The sequence below is a fragment of the Furipterus horrens genome, unplaced genomic scaffold (genome assembly GCF_987537825.1).
Source record: "Furipterus horrens unplaced genomic scaffold, mFurHor1.1.pri manual_scaffold_9, whole genome shotgun sequence".
Taxonomy (NCBI): Eukaryota; Metazoa; Chordata; class Mammalia; order Chiroptera; family Furipteridae; genus Furipterus; species Furipterus horrens.
This window is the reverse complement of record NW_028327179.1, coordinates 82908914-82922809: the sequence shown is the minus strand read 5'-3', so window position 1 is coordinate 82922809 and position 13896 is coordinate 82908914.

The following is a 13896-nucleotide window of genomic DNA, read 5'->3' as shown; positions in this document are numbered from 1 at the left end:
ATATTTGTTGCAGGTGTATTTTATTTAAAGACATATTTCAAATGATACTACAGCCAGAACTTTTCACATTATGGTCAAACTTTACACCTGAGGTTATTTTGACAATGCTATTTCATGCAAATATCTGCGTAGAGGAAAGTCAAGCATGACTTTAGCTAACATTCCATGAGTGCTTTTAACACATGAATTTGTTAGTATACTGTGAAGCCATTCCTCAGAGAATAGGCTTAAGGGAAATTGTCTTGTCAGCGGCATTCCTTTGTGAATTTTCTCCTATCAGAGATACTTTCTTATTTTGAGGATAAAGTTTATTAAATTAAAATTTTCTATACAGAGTTTATAGAAAACAGAGATCACAATCTCTTACCATGCTTAAGAATAAGCAATCAAAACAGAAGAGAACACTTATGGCATACTCAAAAAAATGATGTGTGAACCAAGCATTTTATATCAAATCAATTAATGTTTACATTATGAAAACTACAACCAAAGAGTTTTGAACATGTAAGACCTCATGGGATGCTGCTTACATGAACTCTTCTTTAGAAAACACATAGATGATAAACTTTAGCCAAACAAGAAGTCATTGAAGGAAATCACAGCAAAAGGTCCAAATATATTTTACTGCAAGTCTGCCACAGAACAAAGGTGTACTAGGATAGCTGAATATAATGTAGATGTTATAAATCCAGGAAGTATAGAAATAATATAAATTATAACAGTGGGGGTTGGTGTGTGGAGTTGGGGGAAGAAGGTGGTCAGAAGAATAATCTTGCTGATTGCCTCACATGGGACAGCTCACAAATCTAGTTGTAGAGATATAATCACATTAACAATACGAAGGTAAATATAAAGATAAATAATACTATTGATTAAATTGGAGGTGTCGGAGGGAGAAGGGAGGGAAAAGGCAAATTAATTCAATAATTATTTGTATACTAGGCAAGGAATCAATACTGTTTAATAGGAAGGGGCTCAAACAGTACGTTAAAGCAACCACTAAAAACATACAATGTTTCCTGTATACATGAAAATTTGTGAAAAACCAAAAGTTTAAGAAAAAATAACATGAATGTTGGTGATAAGAAAATTGCCAGTAACATTAGTGTATATGTTAAACTTTCCTGTTTAAAGAAAAATGATTTTCAAGGTTGATTCCAAAGCAAAAGCAATTCTATCTGGCATATATACCTAAATTAAAGTGCTTGCTGAATAATGAAAAGGGAAAGATGGGCAGAAGCAACAGCTAAAACAACAGTAACGACAATCTATTAATGGGGAATCTTACCTGAAATACTTAAATGGGGAGAATAGCATGGATACTTATGCTTTTCAGTTCTTAGTAACAAGCAACACCTGATAGATTCAGAGGGGTGTCTCACTCTGTAAATACCACGGGAGCTTAACAAACCTTCAGATTGATGTTATTGTTGCCAATGGAAATAGGTTTTTTTCCACGGAGTAAGGCGGAAAGCATTTCATGGACCCACGTATAGAAGGATGAGGTGTAGTGGTAATGTGACTGAACAAGTAGGTTCTGCTGCCTGCCCCAATGAAAGCCAAACTCATGAGACAACTTCTGGTACAAAAGGAAAGACATTTATTCAGTTGCCACATGACCTGGGAGAACGATGGACTCCCATCTCAAAGACCGTCCCCCCTTCTGCTTAAGCCCATGGTTCTTTGTAGGTATAGGGAGGGGAGGGTTTTTTCTTCCTGACCAATTATCTTGCTTGCTTTTGGAATGCTTGGGTCCTGTCCATTCATCTTTCAGTACACTGGGCCCTATTTATTCATCTTTTGGTGCTGCTCAGAAAGAACCTCCCATTGTAACATGTTGGCCAATGGAGGAGACTCCCTGGCACTTCTTGACTCTCTCTGGTAACAGTAAGATTTATTAGAGCAAAAACTAAAGACTGCCTGGTGTCTCATCTATGAACAGATGGCTTAGCTCCTGCTCCTCATGGAACAAGTCAAGTCTTTGGGGCTGCAAGCCTGCACTTGTTCTCACCAAGCCTAGGAGGGCCAGGACCCAGAGATCCAGAACTTCTTTGTGTCTTATTTTTCCGTCTGCATGCCCACTGACAAGCTGTGATGGCGCCCCTACTGCGCCGGTGCTGCCCTTGGGATCGCAGCTGTGCTCGCGCCAGCTCTGGGCTGCAGCACCCACGCCTGTGCTCGGAGCAGTGCTTGGACTCCCACAGCTGCTGTGGAGAAAGAACATGCGAACTCATGGGCTAAGGAAGGAAGGAATGTATGTGACCCAGACCAGGCTTTGTTTAACTTTGATTATGTTCCTGCTGGCTTTGGGGAGAGCAAGGTTTCTTTGAAACTAAACAATCACATTCCTAATTCTTTGCTGGCTTGTGCTGGGTTCTCCTCCCATCCAATCCAGTCTTTTCCTCAGGTTTTCCAGGCTAGACTCAGCCCCCTTTTGCCGTCATTTTGGCTCCTACTGTGTGTGCTTCAATTTTACCTCATCATTTGGTTTCTGTTGCGGTGCATGGGCTTACTTCTCCCTGAACTATTTTGGCTTCTACTGTGCATGTGCTTAGCAAATGAATTTTCCATTTATTTTTCATTCCTTCCCTTCCCCCAACTCTGGGTGAGTAAAGTAGTAAGTTCCAGGGGAGACTGGAAAGCCAGGGTATGGAGGGATATCACTCTGGGGTGTCTGAAGCTGTAACTTCCAGACTTAATCAGGCCCAGCCAGTGTAACTCTTTTCTTCTGTTAACTCTCACCTGCATACACTAACATTATGACAACTGATTCTTCAGCTTGTTAAGGACTGGATAGGTCTATGGAATGTCTTCCAAAATATATGCGTATTGAAGAAAATTTAGAAAATACAAGCATTTAAAAATAATATAAAATCATTCACAGTCACTTTAGTTAGTCACAAATACTATTAATTTTTAAATAATCATTATTTGTGATATTTTCCTTTTCTAGGTTATTCAATGTATATAAAACATGTATAAAACATATATATTGCATGTGTTTTTTTAGAAAATTAGATAATGTTAACTATACAGTTCTATATTTTGCTTTTCTAAGAAAATAATAGAATGAAAGTTTTCAATTGATCTCTAAAATTAATAATGTGTAGATGTACCATACCACTCTATTATGAAACATTTAAGTTGCAATTTTTACTTCTATAAATATTGCTAGAATAAAAACAACCCTATATTAATCTGCATCTTTGATCATACTTCGGTATATATACATAGAGCCCTGGCCAGATAGCTCCGTTGGTTAGAGTGTCTTCCTGATACACCATGGTTGTGGGTTTGATCCCTGGTGAGGGCACATACAAGAAGCAACCAATGAGTGCATAAATAAGTGGAACAACAAATTGATGTTTCTTTTTCTTTCTTTCCCTTTCTCTCAAAAAAATGTGCATAGAGATTTTAAGGTCACCATTTCTAATGGGATAATTTTTCCAATTTTCACTGCCACACACTGTACATCTACATAGCTTATCTGCCAGTTTTTATATTAAATTTAAGTACTTAAGAAAATATAATTTAATCCATTTTGAAATTTTTAAATATATTTTACTTGTGTTTTTGCATTTTTTCTTTACTAGTGAGAGTGAATATTTTCCTTAGTCTTTATAACACTCAATTTTAGTTATTTTTGGTAGTTCATTCTATAAAATTTTTGCAAACACAGAACTAGTGAATATTGAGTCATTGGTCCGGGGAGAAATGCAGAATTAAGTTCCTGCAAGCCTGTGGCCAAATCATTTTCATCATCTGATCATTGCCTAATATTTTTAATACATTTTTTTTGGTTAAAGACATCTTTTAAAATATATTTTGAAGTTGGCTAAAGGACTTCCAGCCAAGATGGAGGCATAGACAGACATGCTGCATCTCCCTCTACAACTAAGAAGGAATATAACTACCTCAAAACTAGAAACAACCAGAAGTTCCAGAAAACCAAGCTGCATGGAAGTCCAACAAATAAAGTTATAAAGAAGGAATACTCATCTAGACAGGTAGGAGGGGTGGAACTGGCATGGAGAAGATGCGGTGTGGTGGTGGCAGCAGTGACGGCAGCTACAGGCTGGTGGAAAGCACAGTTACATGTTTAAAAGTCAGGAGGGAGACCTGGGGAGCATTCCCAGCTCCTCACTAGACTGCACAGCTCATGGTCTCAGCGCCAAGGAAAATCAAGCCTCATTGCTTTGACTGTGCAAACCAGTGGGGCAGAGGCAGAAACTGCAGGTCTGTCAGTCGAGTCTTCTTGTTTAAAGAGCCCCCATGGTCCTAGAATGTCCATAGACCCACCCACTCTAGGAACAATGGCCAGGGCAGCAGTTAAGAGAGGCACCAGTCCCATACAGAAGCAGGAGAACTGCCTGGAAAGGGGGCGAGTGCTGGGAAAGCAGCATTGTTACCTCTCAGACATCTCCCCCATATACAGTGCCACAACATGATGAAATGGGTCGCCCTGTTCTGATGAATCCCTAAGGCTCTGCCCCTCACAACATAACAGGAGCAACAACTCTACCTAAGACACAGAGGCAAACAAACACAAAAGCCTGTCAAGATGAGGAGACAGAGAAGTATGGCCCAAAAGAGGGAATGGATCAAGGTTCCAGTGGGAGAACTAAGTGACAAGGGGATAGCCAACCTAACAGATATAGAGTTCAAAACATTGGTGATAAAGATGCTCACAGGCTTGACAGATATGCTTGACTATGGTGAACGCATAAGAGAGGAAGTGAAGGCTATGCCAAGTGAAATGAAGGAAAATCCACACAAAACCAATGGTGAAGGGAAGAAAACTGGGGTTCAAATCAATGGTTTGGAACATAAGAAAGAAAAAAACAGTCAACCAGTACAGAATGAGGAAACAAGAATTGAAAAAAATGAGGAGAGGCTTGTGAACCTCTGAGATAACTTTAAACATGCCAACATTCAAATCATAGGAGTGCCAGAAGAAGAGGAAGAGAAAGAAATTGAAAATTCATGTGAAAAAATAATGGAGGAAGACTTCCCAAATTTTGCAAAGGAAATACACATACAAGTCCAGAAACCATGGAGAGTCCTGAGCGAGCTGGATGCAGAGGGGACCACACCAAGACACATGATGATTAAAATGCCAAAGGTGAAAGGTAAAGAGAAAATACTAAAAACAGCATGAGAGAAGCAGAGAGTTGCCTACAAAGAGATGCCTATAAGACTTTCAGCTGATTTCTCAAAAGATACTTTGCAGGCAAGAAGGGCCTGGCAAGAAGTATTCAATGTGATGAAAAGCAAGGACCTACAACCAGGATTGCTCTATCCAGCAAAGCTATCATTTAGAATGGAAGCGCAGATGAAGTGCTTCCCAGACAAGGTGAAGCTAAAAGAGTTCATCATCACCAAGCCATTATTATATTAAATGTCAAAGGGACTTAAGAAAAAGAAGATTAAAACTATGAACACTAAAATGACAACAAACTCACAACTATCAACAATTGAATCTAAAAAATAAAAACAAAATCCAACTAAGCAAATCAGAATAGGAACAGAATCATAGGTATGGGGATCATTTGGAGGGTTATCAGCTTGGGGGGGGGAAGAATGAGAAAATGGTGCAGGGATTAAGAAGCATAATTGGTTGGTACAAAATAGACAGGGGGAGGTTAAGGATAATATAGGAAAGGGTGAAGCCAAAGAACTTATATGCATGACCCATGGACATGAACTAAGGGGGGTGGGATTGCTGGAGGGAAGGGGAGTACTGGGCAGAGGAGAGCAAGGGGGGAAAAACAAATTGGAACTGCTGTAACAACATAATCAATACAATATACTTTATGTGTGTGTGTGTGTGTGTGTGTGTGTGTGTGTGTGTATTGAGGATTCATTGACATTGAATTCAAATGGCCAATAGCACTATAACTAATTCTTTCCTGAATGAAGCTTATTTGTCACAAAGTTTCTCTGTAAGACACATAAGTCTTCTTGCACATAGGGACACTAGACAGTAGTTCAGCCTTTGGTGGCTATAATATGTGTAGGAGGCTATTTTTTTATCCTCATCTGAGGATTTTTTTTTTTTTCATTGACCTTTAGAGAAAGAGGAAGGGGGAGTGGGGTAGAAGGAGAGGGAGGAAGGGAGAGAGAGGGAAAGACAGGGAGAAAGAGAGAGACAGAGAGAGCGAGAGAGAGAGAGAGAGAGAGAGAGAGAGAGAGAGAAGGAGAGAGAGAGAGAGAAATGATCAGTTTCCTTTTCAAAAGTGCCCCCAGGAAGATTGAACCCAAATGTGAAACATGTGGCACTAAACTGACAACAAAAGGGACACTTGTCTACAGCATGACAGCTGCCCACACAAAGGCAGGTTTGACTGCAGCTATAAATGCGCATATGCTGAAGTAAAGCTTGTGCTGCTCTTTGTATGTCCATGACATACTGCAAAAGTGCCACAGAAGTTGATTTTAGGGTTACAAATAAATTTTAAGAATTAGGTGAGTTCCCAAATATGGAATTGATAAGCAAAGAGGATTAACTATTTTTCACAACATTTTTCTCATTTTCCAAATTAATTATTTATGGGTCCAACCATGTTAAATTAGGAATATTGATGTTGCTCATTTATATAAGCTCTTTGCCTGTTAAGAAAGCTAACCCTTTGTTATATATTTTTTAAAATTTATTTTCCCTCTAATGTTTCTTTGCTTTTAGTGTTTCTCACAGTGTTTCTTGATGTCCAGTCATTATAACTACTATAGACTATTGCTCAATTCTTTTACCATTTTTAAATTGCTGTTTTTCTTTAAAAGGGCCTGTCCAGTAAAATGACAACAAACTTACAACTATCAACAACTGAATCTAAAAAACAAGAAACAAAAAAAATAAAACAAAGTAAGCAAACAACAAAAACAGGAATAGAATCATAGATATGGAGATCATATGGAGGGTTATCCGTGAGAAAGGGAAAGAGGGAGAATGGGGGAAAATGTACAGGGATTAAAAAGCATAACTGGTAGGTACAAAGTAGACAGGGGGAAGTTAAGAACAATAGAGAAAATGGAGAAGCCAAAGAACTTATATGCATGACCCATGGACATGAACTAAAGTGTGTACTAGGTAGAGGGGGGCAGGGGAAAAATTTGGGACATCTCTAATAACATAGTCAATAAAATATACTTAAAAATAATGTACTCAACACCCCCAAACTAAAAGGACCTATCCAACTGAAGAGAAAAGAAATGGGTCTTCACGTCATTTTCTAATTAGCATGGCTTCTTGTTTTGTTTGATTTCATAATTGATATGGATTTTGTCATTGTAAGGTATGACATGGAAATCTATTATTTTGCTTCTTGTTAAGTAATTTAACGTGTTGTCTGTCTCAGTGCCATTTATTAACACTTTTGCCATATGGATTTATGAAGCTGCAGTATCTTCAGTACATTAATTTCCTTTTGCTGCTATAGGAAATTACCACAAAGTTAATGAATTATTAACACATATTTATTGCCTTACCGTTCTGTAAGCCAGAAGTCCAGCACAGGTCTCATTGGGATAACATGAAGCTATCTTCAAGGCTACCTTCATTTCTGGATTCTCTAGGGAATAATCTGTTTCTTTGTCTTTCCTAGCTTGTAGAGCATAATCCCATGTCTTTATTCAAGGCCCCCTTTTTTCCATCTGCAAAGCCAGCAACAGTGAGTTAAGCCCTTTTAGTGCTGCATTAATCAGAACTCATAGACTTCTTATGCATAGTGGAATAAGTAAAAAGCTAACATCTCAGAGAGATAGATTGATTGATTGATTTGCTGTTCCACTTATGTATGCATTCATTGGTTGCTTCTTGTATGAGCCCTGACCAAGGACTGACAGGGATTGAACCTGCAACCTTGGCATATCAGGACATATTCTAAACAATTGGCTATGGGGCACTCAGTGTGCTAACCTATGATGTAGTAGGGGGGCCATCGTAGCAGTCAGGTATGCAGAGTTAAGTGATCTTTCTAAAACAACTATTGAAAGTATAGTCCTAACTAGCTCCATGCAGGTTCATCTGAAACAATTGCTGTCTCTTTATTTTTGAGATCAACAATCCTTGCACAATCACTAATGCAAACCTCTACTTATTACCCATCCTTCTCAGAACCTCTATGATCCCTACTGCCAGAAATCTCCCCATCTCCCAGCTGTGGAAATTTTGGTAGATAGGAATTAATGTAATTTAAATGAAGTCCTTTTTTAGAAGAGAAAGAGCAGGCAGGGAGTGAGAGGGGGCAGAGAGAGAGAGAGAGAGAGAGAGAGAGAGAGAGAGAGAGAATGCTTCCCTATAAAATCCTAGAAATACCAATTTTAGAGTTAAATCTAAATGATTCATTTGCTCACATGACATTTGTAAAAATGAAAAGAAAATGTAAAATTGTGAACCCTTGGTTGTAAACAAGAGTGCTCACTGTGTTGCAAAAGCTGGCATTGTGTAGAGATTAAATAAGATTTTATGATTGTATGATGAGTGTGCAAAATTTTAGAGAGATTAAATAAAGATTTAATGTTTCAATATTAAAATATTTTCAAATATCTTGCAACTTATTCTTCTCCTACTTTTTTCAGGCACATTAAAGCATGTTTAATATACATTATTAGACTAAATCATTATTCAGCTATGATTATCTCGTAACTCATCTATATATTTATATATTTTTTGGAGTTAATTTTCAAGATATCATCAGGTAATATTTTTTTCCTTTAAATGTGTGAGGTATTTGGCAGTTTTTCAATCTCGGGTTTGTTTGTTTGCTTGTTTTTAATTTGTCATATGGTTTAGCAACTGTTCTATCATTGTCATAACATTATTATTATTAATATTAGTAGTAATAGTGCTATAAAAACTATACAAAAAAGTTCACAATTGCCCTGTGAAAAATATAAAACTCAATATTTGTTAACATTTATTTTAAAAAGTTTCACTTAATTTCATTTAACTGAAAACTTTATATATATAAAATATACTTAGTTAAAGGAAACTTTAGTAAATAGCAGTTTAAGAGAGAAAAAAGAACTCAATTCTAGTTGCTTTTAACTTTTTTTCTTTTTTTTTAATGACTGGCTGTTCTTTATGTACTTGGTTATATGAGGTACATTTTTTTTTTAATTTTGCCTTTTAATTTGTCATTATATAAAAATCCTAGTCTAAAATCTGGAAAAGACCTTATATAAGGAAGGGAGTCATGATTATTAAGCATACTTTAAAAATCTTGTCTAATTAACACGTAAGGAATTATAAATTATACATGATTTGTAATATTTCTTGTATATCAGTTTTTAAAAACAATAATGATAATTTCTAATTGTGGAAAAAATCCAGAGAAATAAGTTTTCTCACACACTCATGAAGAGAAGGAGCATAAATGGTTACAACAGTTTTGGAAAGCACTATGGAAATATGTTACAGAACTGTAAACACATTTCATATTGTTTTGCCCAATAATTCTACTCTTGGAAAATAATCTCAAGAAAACAATTAAAAAAAATAGAATGGAGGCAAAAACATGCATTTCAAGATCTTTTTGAAGCACAAAAATTAGAAAATAGTGTAAATGCTGAGTAGCATAAATATGCTAGACAACTTGTGCTCTGTTGCCTTAATTCAATGGTATGCACTGATTTATTGCTCTATGCTTCTCTTGCATAAGTTCTTTTCCATGTTTTGGCCTCATCCTTGGAGATACTCTCTTCCTCTTACTGATAAATGAAAGTTTTGGGCTTAGAACAACTCAATTTATTTCATTTTGAACTAGTCTACTGAATCAGTGACAGGTAAGGTCAGAATTCCAGGAGCTGAGGACAGATCAGTACCTCTACACTCACTGTAAAGCTGCTGTGTAATGGGGACAGAGTATCACAGATGCTGGGGATACAAACAAATTTGGTTTGAAAAGAGAATGGTGTACTATAGGAGTGTAATTGTCATGTGGTGATCGTAAATAAAGAAAAAAAGGAATAAAATTTAATAGCATTTAACTTTTTAAATGAATTCATTTTTTATCTTAGTAACCCAGTAATACTGGTACCTTTATCAATAGTTTACAAATGGGAATACTGAGGCTTATTAAGTAAAATTAATTAATTTGCTCAAGGTTAGAGGAGTCACGGGCATTTTAAACCAGTTTTACACTGTAAATCCTATACTTATTTCATGGATTATGTTACTTCATCACTTTTAGCAACATGTAGTCATAGGATGATTTTTTGTAACAAAGTTTTAAAGTAAGTAATCTGTGTTTTATTTTTATATTAAAGCACTTACCTAGATTTTAACAATGTAGGAAGAAATATTAATATACAATTTAAAATAAAATTATAATTTTTTTGGTGTAAATAATGAATAATGGAGGTGGTGTTACAGTCCCTGGAGAGACTAAGAAATATGAATATGGGGACTTTTATAATAAAACCACCTGAATAGTGGCCAAAGGCCCTCGGTTCTGCAGAATAACATCTCATATACAAGTGAGTAGCATGAATATGGTAAGAAACTGTTTTCTTCATCTGGAAGAAGAACAATCAACAGGAGAGCACAGATATGAAAATGATGACATGAAGCTATAACTAAAGAACATTCTAGAAAATCTCTGAAGCATTCTAACCAACAGGATTTATTTTTGTCAAAAGTATATTTTTAAAATTGATGTAGAAAAACTCTAATATTTTTAATGTCATATATATAATAACTGTAAAATAGTTTATTAGAATGAAGCTGACCTAAATATAAGTTATATGGTAATGCATGTGTATATTTCAATATATTACACATATGTAAAGTGTCTGAATTTTTATTATCCATTAAAAGCCATTAAGTTCATAATACAAATACAAGCTTGTTAAAATATAACTTATTTTTATAAGATATATCACAAACTCCAACTCTGTAGTCATGTTGAGGCTGTGGTGTAGTTTGCTGTAGAAATATTAGTGACTTTGACAGTTTATTTCATTATATCTCTGTTTCTTACAGGTAAACTGATATAGCTGTACTGGATTATGTCTAAGTATTTCTCTGGTTCTGAATGGCTATTGTTCAATAATTCTACCTAAACAAATAGTTCTTCCAGTAGAGTGTGCACACTTTATTCTGAAATGTACTCATAAATAAGTGATAATTGATTGAACAAATATTGAGTTTCTACTCAGTGGGGACATTAAGGATGCATTGGTCAACAAGAAATATGGACTCTATTTCTTTATTAATGTACTCTTTGAGGTCTAATAGGTAGTAAATTTATTTTTATTCCAATCTCTATCTTTAACCCTAGAAGAATAAATTCTGCTTCCTACCTGTAGCATGGGTATATGTATATACATGTAAAATCCAGGCATTTTTTTTCTTGATAGCTCTGTTTTCATGTTTATAAAAAAGTTTAGTATGACCCAGACTTTTCATTTTCATGTTTGAAAAGTCTAGTGTTATCCAAATCAGAACTATAGCTTCTCTTCTAATATAATGCTAATCCTGCCATGTTCCCCTTGCTTTGTGTCTGATTCTTTGGCTTGCAGTCACATTTCCCTACTCACTGTATGCTGCCAATAGATGGGGGGGGGGTGGTTGGGAAATAGTTCTTACAGAAGGAGTCATTTCAGCTTAATATCACAGAGAAAGCGAGCAGCATGAGAAATCATTTTATGTTCATAAATTGGGAGACCAGAATATAGATGTGTTTTCTCTGCTCCTGCCATGACTTACAGCATTTTTATTAATTGCCAATATTTATAGAGTTGGACAATTTTAAGTAATATATTTTCATTTCTTTCATAAATTAAAAGACTGAGTACCCTGGAGCCAGCATATTAGTGTGACCCAATAGTGTGAGCTGGACTTAGCTAGAGGGGGCAGAGCAAAGTCGCCGACATTAAATTCCCTGCCACTCTCTAATGGATTATACCGGGTTCATTTTGCTTAAAAGATTTCTCTTGGTTGGCATTTGAGATTTGAATGCTAGCCTACAGGCATGAGAAACTGCAAGTTCCTTAATATGTATTTCAGTCAGGGTTCTTATTTATAAACATTGGAACCCAGGCCAACAGATTTAGCAATAGCAATTTGATAAAGGTAGTACATATTTTACAGAAACTGTAGGAAGAGCAGAAAACCTGGCTTTGCAGCTATGCCACCGAGAACACCAGGCGGGTCGTAGCTGTGTGCTGATGCCGGGAGCTGCTGCTATACAGACAGGCTCCACAGCAGCACTGTGTCGGGTGACCCAGTGGTGATCCTGGGCTTCCAGCGCCAGGTGGAAAGCTTCTCATTTTTTTACAACACAGCACTACCCTCTCCAGCGCTATTGAATCTGCTCAATGCCATTGTCTTCCAATTCCTTTTTTTTTTTTTTTTTTTTGAGTGATTCTTTTAAGGTTTATAAGTCAGGAACCCATATTGTACCTTATGCAAGGCCGGAGGGGCAAACTCTGGCTTCTACCTTGGTGTGGTGGGACTCAGAATGGAAAATCAACAAAATAGGGAAAATGTGTTCAAAAGATACTTGGCATTGATGTGGGTGACTTTTAAGTGGCTTGCCTGAAAACATTTAAAACATAAGGTGAGCTTCCTTAGAAAAGAGGAAACTTGAATTCACTTCTCCTTTGCCCCAATCCACTATTTTATTAATGTTTTTAGCTCTATTTATTGAAAACTCTAGTCCAAAGGCAAGGATCTGATATGGTAGAACTTCTAGGAACTGTAGGAAGACTTATTTCTTATTTTATTTTTTAATCTCCATTTAAAAACCAGAATTTATCAAAACAAACATTCAATGTTTCCTGCACATAAACTTGGATATAACCAGAAGACATCTGATGTTGATAAAAGAAAAAAAAAAATTCCTGATTTGATACTATTAGGGCAGGGAAAACATATCAAGTTAAAAAGGAATGCAGTTACTTTCCTCTCCATAGCTTAAATACCTTATTCTAGGATTTATATTTCATGAGACCCCAAAATCTGTCTCATAAGTACTACATAGCATTGAGGGCTTAGTTTTTCCATTAGAAATTAAATTATTTTGATAAGTAATAACAACAATGTACTGTGTGTAAATGTGTATTTTGGATGAGTGAATGCTCTTAATAACAGGTTTTCAGACCATCAGAATAGTTACAGAAAGCCAAGCTAAGATAGTTTCCACATCCTCAATCATGTTACATTATTTTCACATTGTAATGAGATACATAAAATGTCCTCTTTCTTTTGCCAACATAAGTAGAGGTATCAATTATCTGAAATGTGATTTAATTTCTTTTGTGTGTCAGGCCAATAGAAAAGGAGAGATACATATGGGAAAAGAATAGCCATAATCAAGAAATCATAATTACATTCAGAGCTCTAGTCTAAGTAGCTTGTTCAGGCTTTTGTTTGTCTTCATCTAATTATAGGACTCACAAAAGTAGTGATGAAATGAATAAATAAATGATCTTTTCATACTATTTGATCTCTGCTCAGTGAAGGCCAAGGAAACAGAGGAGGAGGGAGAGGACTGACTCAGAGGAACAGATCCGAAATAAAAGTGATACAGGGAGCCCTCACAAGGGCAAACCGAGTGTCAGAGACCAGTTACTTCTTTTGCGTTATTTTGTTACAAAATGTGTAGAAGAAAAGAAATGATTGAAAAGGAATAGTCTTCTTCTGTGAGTATTGGGGCAACCAGCCTCTGTTAGAGAGTGTTTTCTTTTTAACTTCATGCACAGGGAATTTGTAAAAATGGGGATAGTTGAAGATACCACAGTTCCAGTTATGAGAGCTGTATCATTTTAAAAGCATGATTGGATAGGGTAGCATGGTGGAGTATATGTAAGTGTAAAGAACATTTGATAATTCTATGTCACCCTGTGTGAATAGTAATATGAACCCTAATTAAATTGAGATTTTAATGGAAGCAA